The sequence below is a fragment of the Doryrhamphus excisus genome, chromosome 13 (genome assembly GCF_030265055.1).
Source record: "Doryrhamphus excisus isolate RoL2022-K1 chromosome 13, RoL_Dexc_1.0, whole genome shotgun sequence".
NCBI classification, from domain to species: domain Eukaryota; kingdom Metazoa; phylum Chordata; class Actinopteri; order Syngnathiformes; family Syngnathidae; genus Doryrhamphus; species Doryrhamphus excisus.
Window position 1 is genome coordinate 3150621 of NC_080478.1, and position 5000 is coordinate 3155620.

Here is a 5000-nt window from a genome sequence, read left to right on the forward strand (position 1 = left end):
CAAAAAGTGTCAAACAGCGCCCTCTGCTGTCAGGCAAGAGCAGAAACCATGAAAAGCTTACAGCACCTGGTATTCCCAGGCGGTCTCCCATCCAAGTACTAACCAGGCCCGCGCCTGCTTAGCTTCCGAGATCGGACGAGATCGGGCGTTTTCAGGGTAGTATGGCCGTAAGCTGCCAGGACAACTGAAAAGATCTTATTTGAAGGCGACCCAGGCCAAACTAGATCCAGCAAAAAGTGTCAAACAGCGCCCTCTGCTGTCAGGCTAGAGCAGAAACCATAAAAAGCTTACAGCACCTGGTATTCCCAGGCGGTCTCCCATCCAAGTACTAACCAGGCCCGCCCCTGCTTAGCTTCCGAGATCGGACGAGATCGGGCATTTTCAGGGTAGTATGGCCGTAAGCTGCCAGGTCAACTGAAAAGATCCTATTTGAAGGTGACGCAGGCCAAACTAGACTACAGCAAAAAGTGTCAAACAGCGCCCTCTGCTGTCAGGCAAGAGCAGAAACCATAAAAAGCTTACAGCACCTGGTATTCACAGGCGGTCTCCCATCCAAGTACTAACCAGGCCCGCCCCTGCTTAGCTTCCGAGATCGGGCGTTTTCAGGATAGTATGGCCGTAAGCTGCCAGGACAACTGAAAAGATCCTATTTGAAGAAGACGCAGGCCAAACTAGACTCCAGCAAAAAGTGTCAAACAGCGCCCTCTGCTGTCAGGCAAGAGCAGAAACCATAAAAAGCTTACAGCACCTGGTAATCCCAGGCGGTCTCCCATCCAAGTACTAACCAGGACCGCCCCTGATTAGCTTCCGAGATCGGACGAGATCGGGCGTTTTCAGGGTAGTATGGCCGTAAGCTGCAAGGGCAACTGAAAAGATCCTATTTGAAGGCGACGCAGGCCAAACTAGACTCCAGCAAAAAGTGTCAAACAGCGCCCTCTGCTGTCAGGCAAGAGCAGAAACCATGAAAAGCTTACAGCACCTGGTATTCCCAGGCGGTCTCCCATCCAAGTACTAACCAGGCCCGCCCCTGCTTATCTTCCGAGATCGGACGAGATCGGGCGTTTTCAGGGTAGTATGGCCGTAAGCTGCCAGGACTACTGAAAAGATCTTATTTGAAGGCGACCCAGGCCAAACTAGATCCAGCAAAAAGTGTCAAACAGCGCCCTCTGCTGTCAGGCTAGAGCAGAAACCATAAAAAGCTTACAGCACCTGGTATTCCCAGGCGGTCTCCCATCCAAGTACTAACCAGGCCCGCCCCTGCTTAGCTTCCGAGATCGGACGAGATCGGGCGTTTTCAAGGTAGTATGGCCATAAGCTGCCAGGTCAACTGAAAAGATCCTATTTGAAGAAGACGCAGGCCAAACTAGACTCCAGCAAAAAGTGTCAAACAGCGCCCTCTGCTGTCAGGCAAGAGCAGAAACCATAAAAAGCTTACAGCACCTGGTAATCCCAGGCGGTCTCCCATCCAAGTACTAACCAGGCCCGCCCCTGCTTAGCTTCCGAGATCGGACGAGATCGGGCGTTTTCAGGGTAGTATGGCCGTAAGCTGCCAGGTCAACTGAAAAGATCCTATTTGAAGGTGACGCAGGCCAAACTAGACTACAGCAAAAAGTGTCAAACAGCGCCCTCTGCTGTCAGGCAAGAGCAGAAACCATAAAAAGCTTACAGCACCTGGTACTCACAGGCGGTCTCCCATCCAAGTACTAACCAGGCCCGCCCCTGCTTAGCTTCCGAGATCGGGCGTTTTCAGGGTAGTATGGCCGTAAGCTGCCAGGACAACTGAAAAGATCTTATTTGAAGGCGACGCAGGCCAAACTAGATCCAGCAAAAAGTGTCAAACAGCGCCCTCTGCTGTCAGGCTAGAGCAGAAACCATAAAAAGCTTACAGCACCTGGTATTCCCAGGCGGTCTCCCATCCAAGTACTAACCAGGCCCGCCCCTGCTTAGCTTCCGAGATCGGACGAGACCGGGCGTTTTCAGTGTAGTATGGCCGTAAGCTGCCAGGGCAACTGAAAAGATCCTATTTGAAGGCGACGCAGGCCAAACTAGACTCCAGCAAAAAGTGTCAAACAGCGCCCTCTGCTGTTAGGCAAGAGCAGAAACCATAAAAAGCTTACAGCACCTGGTATTCCCAGGCGGTCTCCCATTCAAGTACTAACCAGGCCCGCCCCTGCTTAGCCTCTGAGATCGGACGAGATCGGGCGTTTTCAAGGTAGTATGGCCGTAAGCTGCCAGGTCAACTGAAAAGATCCTATTTGAAGGTGACGGAGGCCAAACTAGACTCCAGCAAAACATGTCAAACAGCGGCCTCTGCTGTCAGGCAAGAGCAGAAACCATAAAAAGCTTACAGCACCTGGTATTCCCAGGCGGTCTCCCATCCAAGTACTAACCAGGCCCGCCCCTGCTTAGCTTCCGAGATCGGACGAGATCGGGCGTTTTCAGGGTAGTATGGCCGTAAGCTGCCAGGTCAACTGAAAAGATCCTATTTGAAGGTGACGCAGGCCAAACTAGACTACAGCAAAAAGTGTCAAACAGCGCCCTCTGCTGTCAGGCAAGAGCAGAAACCATAAAAAGCTTACAGCACCTGGTACTCACAGGCGGTCTCCCATCCAAGTACTAACCAGGCCCGCCCCTGCTTAGCTTCCGAGATCGGGCGTTTTCAGGGTAGTATGGCCGTAAGCTGCCAGGACAACTGAAAAGATCTTATTTGAAGGCGACGCAGGCCAAACTAGATCCAGCAAAAAGTGTCAAACAGCGCCCTCTGCTGTCAGGCTAGAGCAGAAACCATAAAAAGCTTACAGCACCTGGTATTCCCAGGCGGTCTCCCATCCAAGTACTAACCAGGCCCGCCCCTGCTTAGCTTCCGAGATCGGACGAGACCGGGCGTTTTCAGTGTAGTATGGCCGTAAGCTGCCAGGGCAACTGAAAAGATCCTATTTGAAGGCGACGCAGGCCAAACTAGACTCCAGCAAAAAGTGTCAAACAGCGCCCTCTGCTGTTAGGCAAGAGCAGAAACCATAAAAAGCTTACAGCACCTGGTATTCCCAGGCGGTCTCCCATTCAAGTACTAACCAGGCCCGCCCCTGCTTAGCCTCTGAGATCGGACGAGATCGGGCGTTTTCAAGGTAGTATGGCCGTAAGCTGCCAGGTCAACTGAAAAGATCCTATTTGAAGGTGACGCAGGCCAAACTAGACTCCAGCAAAACATGTCAAACAGCGGCCTCTGCTGTCAGGCAAGAGCAGAAACCATAAAAAGCTTACAGCACCTGGTATTCCCAGGCGGTCTCCCATCCAAGTACTAACCAGGCCCGCCCCTGCTTAGCTTCCGAGATCGGACGAGATCGGGCGTTTTCAGGGTAGTATGGCCGTAAGCTGCCAGGTCAACTGAAAAGATCCTATTTGAAGGTGACGCAGGCCAAACTAGACTACAGCAAAAAGTGTCAAACAGCGCCCTCTGCTGTCAGGCAAGAGCAGAAACCATAAAAAGCTTACAGCACCTGGTACTCACAGGCGGTCTCCCATCCAAGTACTAACCAGGCCCGCCCCTGCTTAGCTTCCGAGATCGGGCGTTTCCAGGGTAGTATGGCCGTAAGCTGCCAGGACAACTGAAAAGATCTTATTTGAAGGCGACGCAGGCCAAACTAGATCCAGCAAAAAGTGTCAAACAGCGCCCTCTGCTGTCAGGCTAGAGCAGAAACCATAAAAAGCTTACAGCACCTGGTATTCCCAGGCGGTCTCCCATCCAAGTACTAACCAGGCCCGCCCCTGCTTAGCTTCCGAGATCGGACGAGACCGGGCGTTTTCAGTGTAGTATGGCCGTAAGCTGCCAGGGCAACTGAAAAGATCCTATTTGAAGGCGACGCAGGCCAAACTAGACTCCAGCAAAAAGTGTCAAACAGCGCCCTCTGCTGTTAGGCAAGAGCAGAAACCATAAAAAGCTTACAGCACCTGGTATTCCCAGGCGGTCTCCCATTCAAGTACTAACCAGGCCCGCCCCTGCTTAGCCTCTGAGATCGGACGAGATCGGGCGTTTTCAAGGTAGTATGGCCGTAAGCTGCCAGGTCAACTGAAAAGATCCTATTTGAAGGTGACGCAGGCCAAACTAGACTCCAGCAAAACATGTCAAACAGCGGCCTCTGCTGTCAGGCAAGAGCAGAAACCATAAAAAGCTTACAGCACCTGGTATTCCCAGGCGGTCTCCCATCCAAGTACTAACCAGGCCCGCCCCTGCTTAGCTTCCGAGATCGGGCGTTTTCAGGGTAGTATGGCCGTAAGCTGCCAGGTCAACTGAAAAAATCCTATTTGAAGGTGACGCAGGCCAAACTAGACTCCAGCAAAACATGTCAAACAGCGCCCTCTGCTGTCAGGCAAGAGCAGAAACCATGAAAAGCTTACAACACCTGGTATTCCCAGGCGGTCTCCCATCCAAGTACTAACCAGGCCCGCCCCTGCTTAGCTTCCGAGATCGGACGAGATCGGGCGTTTTCAGGGTAGTATGGCCGTAAGCTGCCACATCAACTGAAAAGATCCTATTTGAAGGCGACGCAGGCCAAACTAGACTCCAGCAAAAAGTGTCAAACAGCGCCCTCTGCTGTCAGGCTAGAGCAGAAACCATAAAAAGCTTACAGCACCTGGTATTCCCAGGCGGTCTCCCATCCAAGTACTAACCAGGCCCGCCCCTGCTTAGCTTCCGAGACCGGACGAGCTCAGGCGTTTTCAGGGTGGTATGGCCGTAAGCTGCCAGGACAACTGAAAAGATCTTATTTGAAGGCGACGCAGGCCAAACTAGATCAAGCAAAAAGTGTCAAACAGCGCCCTCTGCTGTCAGGCTAGAGCAGAAACCATAAAAAGCTTACAGCACCTGGTATTCACAGGCGGTCTCCCATCCAAGTACTAACCAGGCCCGCCCCTGCTTAGCTTCCGAGATCGGGCGTTTTCAGGGTAGTATGGCCGTAAGCTGCCAGGACAACTGAAAAGATCTTATTTGAAGGCGACGCAGG

General features: G+C 52.4%; 16 non-coding genes and 6 pseudogenes across 16 annotated transcripts; all 22 read right to left on the reverse strand.

Moving 5' to 3' along the window:
• Nucleotides 1-54: 54 nt before the first annotated feature.
• On the reverse strand, nucleotides 55-173 carry LOC131143283 (5S ribosomal RNA). The gene has a single exon (XR_009133334.1). It is a non-coding gene; the product is annotated as a 5S ribosomal RNA (ribosomal RNA).
• Nucleotides 174-284: 111 nt separating this feature from the next.
• LOC131142038 (5S ribosomal RNA) lies at nucleotides 285-403 on the reverse strand. Its single transcript, XR_009132594.1, has one exon. It is a non-coding gene; the product is annotated as a 5S ribosomal RNA (ribosomal RNA).
• Nucleotides 404-515: 112 nt separating this feature from the next.
• Nucleotides 516-624, reverse strand: LOC131141366 (5S ribosomal RNA; annotated as a pseudogene).
• Nucleotides 625-736: 112 nt separating this feature from the next.
• LOC131099942 (5S ribosomal RNA) lies at nucleotides 737-855 on the reverse strand. The gene has a single exon (XR_009118713.1). It is a non-coding gene; the product is annotated as a 5S ribosomal RNA (ribosomal RNA).
• A 112-nt stretch (nucleotides 856-967) lies between these two features.
• On the reverse strand, nucleotides 968-1086 carry LOC131100422 (5S ribosomal RNA). The gene has a single exon (XR_009119092.1). It is a non-coding gene; the product is annotated as a 5S ribosomal RNA (ribosomal RNA).
• A 111-nt stretch (nucleotides 1087-1197) lies between these two features.
• LOC131142897 (5S ribosomal RNA) lies at nucleotides 1198-1316 on the reverse strand. Its single transcript, XR_009132959.1, has one exon. It is a non-coding gene; the product is annotated as a 5S ribosomal RNA (ribosomal RNA).
• A 112-nt stretch (nucleotides 1317-1428) lies between these two features.
• On the reverse strand, nucleotides 1429-1547 carry LOC131097585 (5S ribosomal RNA). Its single transcript, XR_009116483.1, has one exon. It is a non-coding gene; the product is annotated as a 5S ribosomal RNA (ribosomal RNA).
• Nucleotides 1548-1659: 112 nt separating this feature from the next.
• LOC131141054 (5S ribosomal RNA) lies at nucleotides 1660-1768 on the reverse strand (annotated as a pseudogene).
• Nucleotides 1769-1879: 111 nt separating this feature from the next.
• Nucleotides 1880-1998, reverse strand: LOC131098119 (5S ribosomal RNA). The gene has a single exon (XR_009117000.1). It is a non-coding gene; the product is annotated as a 5S ribosomal RNA (ribosomal RNA).
• Nucleotides 1999-2110: 112 nt separating this feature from the next.
• LOC131099654 (5S ribosomal RNA) lies at nucleotides 2111-2229 on the reverse strand. The gene has a single exon (XR_009118477.1). It is a non-coding gene; the product is annotated as a 5S ribosomal RNA (ribosomal RNA).
• Nucleotides 2230-2341: 112 nt separating this feature from the next.
• Nucleotides 2342-2460, reverse strand: LOC131098400 (5S ribosomal RNA). Its single transcript, XR_009117274.1, has one exon. It is a non-coding gene; the product is annotated as a 5S ribosomal RNA (ribosomal RNA).
• A 112-nt stretch (nucleotides 2461-2572) lies between these two features.
• On the reverse strand, nucleotides 2573-2681 carry LOC131141055 (5S ribosomal RNA; annotated as a pseudogene).
• Nucleotides 2682-2792: 111 nt separating this feature from the next.
• Nucleotides 2793-2911, reverse strand: LOC131098120 (5S ribosomal RNA). Its single transcript, XR_009117001.1, has one exon. It is a non-coding gene; the product is annotated as a 5S ribosomal RNA (ribosomal RNA).
• A 112-nt stretch (nucleotides 2912-3023) lies between these two features.
• On the reverse strand, nucleotides 3024-3142 carry LOC131099655 (5S ribosomal RNA). Its single transcript, XR_009118478.1, has one exon. It is a non-coding gene; the product is annotated as a 5S ribosomal RNA (ribosomal RNA).
• Nucleotides 3143-3254: 112 nt separating this feature from the next.
• LOC131098411 (5S ribosomal RNA) lies at nucleotides 3255-3373 on the reverse strand. Its single transcript, XR_009117285.1, has one exon. It is a non-coding gene; the product is annotated as a 5S ribosomal RNA (ribosomal RNA).
• A 112-nt stretch (nucleotides 3374-3485) lies between these two features.
• Nucleotides 3486-3594, reverse strand: LOC131141075 (5S ribosomal RNA; annotated as a pseudogene).
• Nucleotides 3595-3705: 111 nt separating this feature from the next.
• LOC131098121 (5S ribosomal RNA) lies at nucleotides 3706-3824 on the reverse strand. The gene has a single exon (XR_009117002.1). It is a non-coding gene; the product is annotated as a 5S ribosomal RNA (ribosomal RNA).
• Nucleotides 3825-3936: 112 nt separating this feature from the next.
• Nucleotides 3937-4055, reverse strand: LOC131099656 (5S ribosomal RNA). The gene has a single exon (XR_009118479.1). It is a non-coding gene; the product is annotated as a 5S ribosomal RNA (ribosomal RNA).
• A 112-nt stretch (nucleotides 4056-4167) lies between these two features.
• LOC131100670 (5S ribosomal RNA) lies at nucleotides 4168-4276 on the reverse strand (annotated as a pseudogene).
• A 112-nt stretch (nucleotides 4277-4388) lies between these two features.
• LOC131142593 (5S ribosomal RNA) lies at nucleotides 4389-4507 on the reverse strand. Its single transcript, XR_009132665.1, has one exon. It is a non-coding gene; the product is annotated as a 5S ribosomal RNA (ribosomal RNA).
• Nucleotides 4508-4619: 112 nt separating this feature from the next.
• LOC131097264 (5S ribosomal RNA) lies at nucleotides 4620-4738 on the reverse strand. Its single transcript, XR_009116174.1, has one exon. It is a non-coding gene; the product is annotated as a 5S ribosomal RNA (ribosomal RNA).
• A 111-nt stretch (nucleotides 4739-4849) lies between these two features.
• LOC131101160 (5S ribosomal RNA) lies at nucleotides 4850-4958 on the reverse strand (annotated as a pseudogene).
• Between the last annotated feature and the right edge of the window lie 42 nt (nucleotides 4959-5000).